At 38.6% G+C, this 11,416-nt stretch overlaps 1 non-coding gene across 1 annotated transcript; it reads left to right on the plus strand.

Moving 5' to 3' along the window:
- The first annotated feature begins 1,224 nt into the window (after positions 1-1,224).
- On the plus strand, positions 1,225-1,331 carry LOC113266230 (U6 spliceosomal RNA). Its single transcript, XR_003320319.1, has one exon. It is a non-coding gene; the product is annotated as a U6 spliceosomal RNA (small nuclear RNA).
- Positions 1,332-11,416: the final 10,085 nt, after the last annotated feature.

Genomic DNA, 11,416 nt, shown 5'->3' on the forward strand with positions numbered 1-11,416 from the left:
TTCCTTGCAGAGTTAATTATAAACTGATATATTTGTAGAAGAATTATTAGGGACTGAGGCAGGTGAGAGGGTTTAGTGAAAGGGCAATAACTTGGGTACACTTTTGAGAGACCAGAAAATGATTGGTAAAATGTCGATCTCGTTGATTCCTTAAATCAAATACCTGGAATTATGCAAAAGGATGAAGAAAGAAAAAGTGGTAACCCTGACTTTTTCCAAAACAGGAATATACTCATCCCTTAAAGATGCATTTCTCATGATCTTGGCAAAATATCCTGTATTTGCGTTAAAAATAACAGTTAACACATAAATAATAAGGGGGGCATTCAAACACCAATTACCTAATTGGAATAATTCAAGCTGAATAGGTCTGAAATTGAAATGGGCATTGTGGCAAGTATCTTGGGTGCAGGCTTCATGTTTAGTTCTTCTCAATTACATTGTAAAAGACAAAACAAAACTAGTGTTATCTCTGACAGTGGAAGCAATGAAAAAGAACATTTGTTTCACCAAATTCCCTCCCCCCCTTTTTTTTGGATGGAAAGCATATGGATCAGTCCGTTTTATTCCTTTCAGTGTAATCATGTTACCTTTTCTAGGTGGAGTTTTCTACAGACTTATAGAGGATTTTCTTATAATAATGACTCATGCTAACTAGGTATTCACAAAATAAAGAGTAATTAGGAAAACGTTCTTTTTGCTTTTTCCTTCCCAAGTAAAAATTATCTGGCTCAAAAAGAGCAAGTCTTGTCTTTGGTTTTTCTCTTTTCTATCCTGCATATCCAAATACAGTGAGCTTGCCTTGCATTCGAATGCACAGAGGGCTCTGAAAGTTCACCTATGGCACGCAAATTATTTTGTTAGGGCGCCATCTGCTGGTGTCAAACTACCAAAGACTTATTTTTCTTAAAGATTAATGGTAAGCTTCCAATAACACTAAAGACTATGAAGTTACTTAATTCAAATAACTCTTTGTCTTTTCTCATTTATAATTACAGCATAGACTATTTTCAAATGGCTGTCTGATGCATAATTCTTTAACACTCCAATATAGTAATATAAAATGTCACTTTATTTTAAAGTTAGGAAAATGGAGGCACCAGACATAGCCTTCACTTACTGGTTCATGACCTGTTTGGATTCAAATTTCGTTTTTTAGTTTCCATGGCTCCCTGACTTTTAAAAAAGTTCTGTTCAATTTACCCCCTTAGAAAAGCAATTTCAGTGCTCGCTTTGGCAGCACATATACTAAAATTGGAACGATACAGAGAAGATTAGCATGGCCCCTGCGTAAGCATGACACGAAAATTCATGAAGCGTTCCATATTTTAAAAAAAGAAAAGAAAAGCAATTTAATTGCCGTGTTTGTATTACATCGATTTCCACACTTAATGTATCTATTCAGTAAATTTGTTCTCTATGCCATGATATAAGGTATATGCACAATTTGTTGCTTCTGTATAAAGCAAGCTTGTCACTGAGTCCTAATTATTTATGTTCAAGATCAATGCAGTTCCCAAGTGTTTTTCCCAATCCACCTTTAATCGGAGGTGAGGAAAAACAACTACTCCCCCCTTCTTTTTTTAAATCTCTATCACTTACTATCTGTGTAGCCTTGAGTAAGTCTTTCAACTTTCCTGTGCCTCTTCTTCCTTATCTGTAAATTTCAGATAATAATAGTAACTATCTGATAGGTTATCTATCAGGTTACTGTGAGTGTGTTAAAGAAAGTCAGTGGTACCTGGGTGGCTCAGTCAGTTAGGCATCTGCCTTCGGCTCAGGTCATGATCTCAGGGTCCTGGGATTAAGCCCCACGCAGCGGGGAGTCTGCTTCTCCCTCTCCCTTGCACGCGTGCGCTCTCGCTCTCTCTGGAATAAATAAATAAAATCTTTAATTAAAAAAAAAGTCATAATACCTAGGGGCACCTGGGTGGTGCAGTCTGTTGGGCACCTGACTCTTGGTTTCAGTTTAGGTCATGATCTCATGATCTCCAGGTTGTAGGACTGAGGCCCCTGTGGGCTCCATGAGTACAGAGTCTGTTTAGGATTCTTTCCCTCTCCCTCTGCCCCCACCCCGTGAGCTCATGTGCGTGCGGGAGTGCTGCCTCTCTCTCTCTCTCTCTCTCTCAAATGAATAAATCTTTTAAAAAAGTCATACCTATAAAGTTCTTAGAACAGTGCCTGTAACATAGTAAACACACAGTAACTGTTAGCCGATTAACCATATTAATTAAGCATGTCAAATATGGATTAATATCAATTAGACGATCATTGCTTTAAGGATGATCCCCATAACTTCTGGGATCCTTAACTTCCTCCCAATTGGGAGATAGAAAGTGTATATGTGTGTTTATATTTTGGAGAATAGGGGAAGAATAATGATTTTCTTATGTTTTATTCTCACTCTATGAGCACTTAACTGGCTTGAAATCTCAACTCCCTTAAATCCTATATAAAACCTTTCATGGGGGCGCCTGGGTGGCTCAGTCATTAAGCGTCTGCCTTAGGCTCAGGGCGTGATCCCCGCATTCTGGGATCGAGCCCCACATCAGGCTCCTCCTCTGGGAGCCTGCTTCTTCCTCTCCCACTCCCCCTGCTTGTGTTCCCTCTCTCTCTCTCTCTCTCTCTGTCAAATAAATAAATAAATAAATCTTTAAAAAAAAAAAAAAAAACCTTCCATGGTCTGACTTCTACTTACTTCTCCTCCCTCATTTCTCAATATTTCATTTTCAAACTCTGTATTCCAGCCATAAAGAACTTCTTTCAGTTGCCTGAGTGAGCCATGCTTTCACTCTCTACACCTTTGTGCAAGCTCTTGTCCCTTGTGCCTGAAACCCCTTTCTGCTCCCAACCTGCTTCCAGTACCTGGCAAACACCTTCTTATCTCTCAGCTCTGCAGCTAAGAAGTTTTAAGTCAAAGATAATCCTTTCACGGGCTCCCACTACACTCAGTACTCTTTCGACCTCACCCTTAGGCCCGCACGTTTCCACAGGGTGGGGAGCGGTGGGATCAGCATTCTCACCATTACACTCCCAGCTTCTAGAGTGGAGCAGATGCTCAGCTGGGGCTAGATTAATATTTATTTCATGGGGCGCCCTAGGTGAGCCTGTTTATTTGGGGGGAATTGAAAGAGAAGGCATGAGTTATCTCCTGCTTACAAGGTTGAATTCTATCTGAAATAGTGAACATCTTTATCCAGTTATTTCCATTAGGACACGACCAGTGTCACTCTCATTCATTAATATCTTTTTTATTCACATATTTGTATATATGTACAATTAAGTATAATAAAAAGGGATGTGACTGAGGTGTTTTCGTATGCATGTGGAAATTTAATTTTAATGTCTACGTTGGGAAATCATGAACATTATCTACTTAACAAATGTAGGTTTCATTAAAAAAATTATATGTATAACAATACATTCAATAAATATGTATTGCGTGCCTACTGTATGCCAGATACTCTTCTAGGCACCAAGCAAAGCAGACAGAAATTCCTAACCTTATAACTGAGCTGTATGTTTCTGCTTAAATTTTTCTGTATCTGTCATGAGAAGAACAGACCCTGAAAAGATAGTTCAGCACCCTGGGGCTCACAACAAGAGGAGGTGCTCCTCTCCCTGCCTCCAGAGGGAAAGGGAAGGAGTAGTTCCCTAAATTCTAGTTAGGTGATTGCATGGGGAAGGCTGCATGATGGAACCAGCAGCCTTCAGTAGAGGGTGTAGCCAGCATGCAGTGTATGTCTAGAAAGGGGACCCAAGAAGTCAATTCTAAGACCCCACTTCCTCCTTCCTTTTGTTGTGTCCTTCCACTGGCTGAAGCCCAATGAAGCCAGAGGGCAGGAAGCCCAGGTGAAACAGCGCACAGGGCTCAGTCTCCCAGAGCACAGAACAAGCGCCAGGAACAGCAGAGTGAATCTGGAAGGACAATGAAAAATATGCAGCACTAACCCTGACCAAGAACTTTTTAATTATTATTTTTAGTCTCTCAATCTTTTCTAAATGCAGAGGATTTTTTCAAATAATTGGCAGATTTTGTGAAGCATAGTAGGTGCCACCTGTTGGATATGAGGGGTGATTTTTAATAAACTCATGCCATTTAAACAAATATTAACGTTTTGTATATTTGGAAGCTCTTTTCTGGTATCAAAAGGAGAGAGTTAAGTGATTTAATGTGAACAAATAAACATGTTCTAGATTGTGACTGTGAGGCTCACGTCAGAATTTTTAAAAGGAAAGAACACCAGCAGGGGTTGAAATTCTGTGACTGTGGAAGAACTAGTGATGAGACCAATTTTGTGCAACCTTTCTAAGCTTTTCCTAGAGCCGTTGCAGAAGCAGGCCCGGCTTTGTGCTGTAGCTCATGACCTGAAAAGCAGGCCACGGTAAAGTTACACACAAATAGAAAAAGGGTTACTAAGGTCCCACGGCGCCTTTGAGGAGAGCATGATTTCTTTTAACACTAGAAGTTCAATCTGAATATACCTAAAATCCAAAGGCACAAAATGCAAGAACACTATATTAACCTTTGCATCATACCACCCATTTATCTGTCATTTGTTATATCATTTTTCTTGGAAACCTTATTAGAACTTTGCTTGGTACTATACATAGGATTTTTGCTCTCATAAGAAGTGCTATTTCGGTCATTGATAAGTCAGGTGGATACACTTGTCATATGGTCAAATTTTTCAGAACAACTTACTCAATGACTTCTTCCTGAAACCATACCTTTGCACTCCTCTGCCCCCAGTAAATATTCATTAATTAATCTAACAGCTTGGTACTGAACACCAACGATGTTTTCCACGTTGTGAGGTTACCAGCTTGTATGACTTCCTTCTAGGAGTTAAAAATGAAAGAGTCCTTGGGAACACTAAAAACGCCTTACAGATTGGTACTGTACAATTTTCACAGCATTGTCATGTGTATTTTTGAAATTGGATGCTCATGACGTTCTTTGCAACAAGATTTTGACTTCTATAAAAAAATAAGAAAGCCAAGAACGTAAATGAGTCTCCAAAACAAATCAATATACGAATTTGGGATCGGTGGCACACCCACTCTCGGATAAACAGAGCTCCTATGATCCGCAGAAGCCCTGGCTTCTATTCTTGGCGAGTCCATAATGAGTGAGTTTTTCTGAATCTCAGCTTCATCTCCTGCGCAGCAAAGGGCTGGGCCAGATGCTTGGGTTCCCTTCCAGAGTCAAGCTTCTGTGGAATTATCTCTGCGAGTTTTGACATATTGTCCCTTTGATTTTTTCATCTTCTGGATTAAAATCTACTTGAGGGTTGAGATCTCACTGTCTAGCACAGTGCCTGCAAAAAGCGTCCAGGAAGTCAACAAATATGTGCAGGACTGAATATTTTGCTGAGCTGTTTAAGCATCACCAGGTCTCTAGAACTATTTCAAAACATTTTGTAACTTCTACAGCGTTATTTTTCAGCGGCTAGCGATGTACAAAGACGTAGGTCAATGGAGTGTTTTGGATGTTTTTGAAAACTTGGCCAGGGTCAGAACTCTCCATTTGATTAGATTTCTGGAAAGAGGATTCAAGTATATTTATCTTGATTGGGGAAAAGAACATGTTTGCATCTCGTATTTTTGCTAAATTTTACCTAGAAATCAGACAATTTGGTTCCTCTTTAACACCCTTTTTAAAGGTAACCCTGTGCAAGTGCTATGGACTGAATGCGTGTGTCCCGCCCAAATTCATATGTTGAAGCCCTAACACTCAGTGTGATGATACTTGGGAGTGGGGCCAAGTAATTAGGTTTGGATGAGGTCATGGCACCGGAGCTCCCATGATGGTACTGGTGCCTTCATAAGGGCGTGAAGAGACCAGAGCTCTCTCTCCACAGTGTAAGGACACAGCAAGAAGACGACTGTCTACAAACAAGGAAGAGGACTCTCACCAGGAACCAAACTTACCGGCATCTTGATCCTGGGCCTTCCCAGCCTCTAAGATGAGGCAGAAATAAATTTCCGTTGTTGAAGCCACTTGGTCTATGGTATTTGTGTCGTAGCAGCCCAAGCTGACAAAGACAGAGAGTAAATCTGGTTTGTACACAAACAAAACAGAATCTCATGGTTGAGAATTCAGGTTGGTAATGGATTCTTTTATAAGTATAATGAAGGAGGAGGAAATCTAACAATATAATCATAAGGAGGGACCACATGGAATACTGACACCAATAGCAGAAATTACCAACTCCAGGCAATCCACAGCCTAGATGGATTTATTCAACGGCAGAGATATTTCTAGCCCAAAGCAGAGACCTCCAGAGTTTGCCAGACTGTGACCCTCCACTGCTGGACTCAAACTTTTCCAGATTGGGAATTACATCTTATCGATCTTCTATAAATCCTCAGAGAACATGGGCTCTCTATTCATGCTGCTTAAAAAAAAAAATTCATAAAAGTAAGAATACACTTTTTTTGTATTATCTTGATTGTATCAAGTCACACCAGGCTTGAACTCAACTCCTGTTTTATCTTCATACTCTCTACAAAGAATACACTACCTCTGTTACAAACAGTAGGTTTTCTTTAAACACTGACAAAATGAATGTGTGTATCAAGGCGTGTGTGTTTGAGAAATCCTGTTAAACCAGTTCAACAAAAATATTCTTATTTTAATAATAGAATGGGCTCATCAAGATGAAGTACACCTAAGTCATATCAAGTACAACTGAATTACAGGTGATCTGGTATTGGGACAGGAACCCCTTCTTCAATTACAGCAGCTACTCGCCCATTTGTCTTGGCTTTTCTTACCTGTTTGCCTCTCTCTAACTCTTCTTTCCTCTCTTTCTCCCTTTCTTCCCCATCTTTCCATGTTCTTTCTAGTTGCTTAAGTTACATGGTGGGTTTCCTTTCAATACATACTGTGAGTTTATTGTTTCCTGGGATTTACAAGTGTTTTATCACTGGTATTCCAAACCTCCTAAAACATTTCCCCAATTATAATACTATCGTAGCAGGACACAATTTCTCTGAGGTCCCAGAAAACTTCACCTTTGACTAAAAACACTTGAGCCTAATTCCAGACCCCAGTTCACATCAACCCTCTGTGGTGAAAGGTCATGTCTCCAGCCCAGACTTTGGGATTATCGTGTCTACACAAGCAGAACTTCTATATTCCTAAGTGAGTGGTTCATTCTAGCAAGGGAAGAACTTAGTATCTGGAACTGGTAATTCTTAACCTTTAAGGGCACTATCTTATCCTGCTCTCATTGACCCTAAACAATGAAATATTTTCATTAACAAAATAAAACCACGCCAGGTCAAGTAGGCACTGTTCTTCCAGCTCTCTCATGAGGTTAACTACCACCAAGGGACTGCAATGTGCCCATTACCTCATTCTCAATCTATCTTGGTTTTTCTGCTTTTCTCTGAAAATTTTACATCTCCCATCTCTCTCTCTGTCTTTGGCCGTTCCATGAAAGGCTTGGTCCTGAACTCTAGCTCCCAATTTTCTGGTCTTCGGTTGCTTGATGCCTATAGTTTGGAATAACTGTAAGATGATTTAAATAAATAAATTAGGGTTAAAAAAGAAAGAAAGAAAGAAAGAAAGAAAGAAAGAAAGAAAGAAAGAAAGAAGAGAAAAGAAAAGAAAAGAAAGAAAAAGAAAAAGAAACTGCAGTGAAGAGGAATTCTGGAAGGAAAAGACCTAAATTCCAAGCCTGGTTATGCAGCATTCTATCTTTACATGACTCCTTTGATCTTCAGCTCCTCCTTTGCAAAATGAAGCAAAGCTATAATGCAGTTTCTTTGTGAATATGTGAGGTAGAGCACAGACCAGCTCCAGCAGAGTATGTAGCATGTAGCAGACAGATAGCCAATAGCATCTATTGCTATTACTATTCTAAATTAAATTCAGTAAAGAATATTTAAGTTGGGGCACCTGGGTGGCTCAGTCAGTTAAGCGTCTGCCTTTGGCTCAGGTCATGATCCCAAGGTCCTGGGATCAAGCCCCGCATCAGGCTCCCCGCTCAGTGGGAAACCTGCTTCTCCTGCTCCCATTTCCCAGCTTGTGTTCCCTCTCTCACTCTCTCTCTCTGTCAAATAAATAAATAAAATCTTTAAAGAAAGGAAAAAGAAAGAATATTTAAGTAAATTCTGATGAGTGTATTCATCAGACTACCAAGAGCGTATTTCGTAAGCTCTAAGAAAGTCACTTAAATACTTTCCATAAAAAAACAAACTGCATCCACCATTTAACAATTGTCTCTACTGTCCAGATGGCAGGAATATATGGCCTTGTCTTGTTTGCCTATGCATTTCTATAGTCATGCTTCATCTACAACAAAACCTCTACCTCAGCATTAAAAATTAGAAAAGACAATTTAACAAAATCTGTCTTACTTGCCTTAAGTATGTTTGGATATTAATTCAAAGGAGTTTTGATTTAGGATTTCCAAATAGCCACATATTTCTGTAACACTGTAAAAGGTGATGCTATTTTCTGTAATTTTCTAAAATAAAGTGTTTGTTTTGTATTATTTATAATAGCTACCTGATTTCAAGTAAGACCAGAGGAAAAAAATTGTGTGCACTGTAATTTGTTTTGAACAGAAACAGGACTTATTGAATGCTGCAATTGGACTTACTGCGTATACAAACATCCTTAGGGAACAATAAAAAGTCATATGCACTACTTTGTCAAGTAAAGTTGAGGTAGCAACATGAGTAGCCAGGGAAATATGTTCCAAATTTAATGGCTCCCTCTGTCACCACCTAACTCTTTTGGCAAGTTCTACAAGCAGAAGTTTTTACCCTCTGAATCAGGACACATTGTTTCATGGTCTTGGGTAAAAGTTGTATTACAAGAGGGACACTTGGGAGGCTCAGTCCCTTAAGCAGCTGCCTTTGGGTCAGGTTGTGATCTTGGGGTCCTGGGATCAAGCTTCCTTTCAGCAGGAAGTCTGATTCTCCCCCTGCCCTGCCCCTCCATCCCCACTCGTGCTCCCGCTCTCTCTCTCAAATAAATAAATAAAATCTTAAAAATAAAAAGCTGTATCACAAGTAATCTGTTGCCAATAATTATAGAAATTGATATGCATTTCAGAGAAATTAGAGCAGTTTCAAGTTTATCCCTACAATGTCACTCTTGCTCCCAATTTGCATGCTTTTCGTGACAGGAAGAGAAATGGATGAAGTCTCCAAAGGAGGGAAACAGCATTTATTGAAAACCTGCGTACTCATTTAAAATTACATGAAAATGCGTATGTAGAGAAGTTTGAAAAGATCATCAAAAATTTGAAAAGATAATGGGATTGTGTTTAATATGTATTTTTGTCCTTATGTGCATCTGTACTTCTCATTTTCCAATAATAAAAACACACTGCTCGTAGTAACACGCATTGGTTTTTTACAATATATCCATGTGCCCCACGGCATTTCCAAGCCCCCAGGCCTCTTCATAAGATCATGTGACTGTCTCTCCGTGATCAAATATTAGGGGGAGTGATGTGTTACTTCACATCCTAGAAAATAAAAATTGGATGTACTTTCTATTGTGTGCTCGCTCCCATTTGTGCTGCGAGAAACCCAGGATCTCTGGGTCTCGGCTTGTAAAAGAGCAAAACCAGCTTTACATCAAACTGAGCAAAAAATGAGCAAGAAATAAGACTTTTTTATGTTAAGCCACTGAAATTTGGGGGTTTATTTGTTATCACAGCATAGTTTTTGCTAACCTGGCTGATACCTTTGTGTATTTTTAATATTTTCCTATTTAATGTTCATGAGTTCACTTGAGAGAAGTATAATTATTTGAAGAATATGAGTCAGTCGAGAACTAGAGATGTTTAATAACTTGCCTGAATAGGAAATGGTTGAACTGGGATTTAAATCCAGCTTTCAGATGAACTAATTTTTTTTTTTTTTACCTAAAAGTATTCCTTTATGATATCACTTATAATGTGACTTGCATGTGAATGGAGCTACTATTTTTGCATCAAATCTCCCTGATATGTGAACAAAAGTGATTCCTTTTATCTTTTTTTATCCTTATGTTTTTCAGCGTAACCCTGCTTGACCATCCTCACTGCATTAAGTAAAGCTTGCTGTTCCATGAGGAAAAATCCAACCTCGCCCAACCAAGTTAAAGTTTAACAAGGTACTACAATTTGTTTCTAATACATAGCAGAAAACAATCTATTCTCTAAGAAATCTCTCTCCTCATTTCTGTTAAAACTGGTGGGTAACTGGGAACAAATATGGGTCAGAAACTTGTGTGTCCTGGTTACTTGACGGTTCTGGAGGGACTTGATCCTTTTTTGGACTCATGAGCCAAAATACTTCTTGAAAGCCCATCATATAAGAGAAGCATTATGGACCTAACCTTAAGAGAATCTGTAATTTGGGTTGGGTCTCTAGTAATAGAGATAGAATGCTATTATTTCTCCCTGTATTTTCTCTTACAGTCGAGGCTGTGTGTTTTCACATGGCTCCTTTACTGGTGCAACTTTGGGGAAGTCCCTTCAGTTGAACTGTATCACCAAAGCTTAAATGAGTCAAAGCGTATCTTTTTTTAAAGGAAAAACAATTAAGGAAATTTAGCCCAGCTGCTCTTTGCTAAATTTTAATGGCATCTCCTATATTTTGAGAAATAAAATGCAGCTTAAGAATGGTAATGGCTATGAAACTATTTGTTCAAAACCCAGCTTATTTCCTCAAGACCCAGGGAGCTAGTGACTTGGAATGGCAAAAGACCTCTGTTTATGCCTAAGAGCGAGCCCTAAAACAAAGATGATGTTCCCTGGGTAGCTTCCAAAGACAAATGTTTGAATATTTTGTAGACTCACAAACATAGGAAAATCGAATCTCATGTGAAAAGGAATCAGAAATGAAACAAAATTATAATGAAATATTCAGTAATTATTTTCTTGCAAATAACCCAAACCTCTCAAAAATGCATCCGTACCACATTAGTTATCTGGCAATGGCTACTGAACCTCTAGAGACATTTTAAAAATTCATTTCTCCAGCACATTGGTTTCTGATAGATTGAACTAGAAAATATAGAAACTAGAGCTTAACTTAAGCCCTCGTGGATGCTTTGGTTTGAGTTTTACAGAAAGCTGTCTTATTTATTCATATATATACTCCATATATGCCATGTCATGAGTTTTATTTTCTGTTAAAACTTCAGTGAAATAAAAAAAATGCTAATATCCAGACTGTCAAGAATAATAACCCTTTTCTTATTTTTATTAACATTTATTCTGTGTCAAAATAATTACGGTAGCAACATGTTGAAAAAACACATTTAAGAAAGATCCAGAAAAAGTTATCATGCAAATACATCAGCCTGCAATAAATTCAACAGCTAGATATTCATCTTGGGCATGGTAATCTTTTTATCAAAGTCACTCAAGTTTATTCTGATACATTTGTGCTGGTATTGCTA

The sequence above is a fragment of the Ursus arctos genome, unplaced genomic scaffold (assembly GCF_023065955.2).
Source record: "Ursus arctos isolate Adak ecotype North America unplaced genomic scaffold, UrsArc2.0 scaffold_37, whole genome shotgun sequence".
In the NCBI taxonomy this organism is placed as follows: domain Eukaryota; kingdom Metazoa; phylum Chordata; class Mammalia; order Carnivora; family Ursidae; genus Ursus; species Ursus arctos.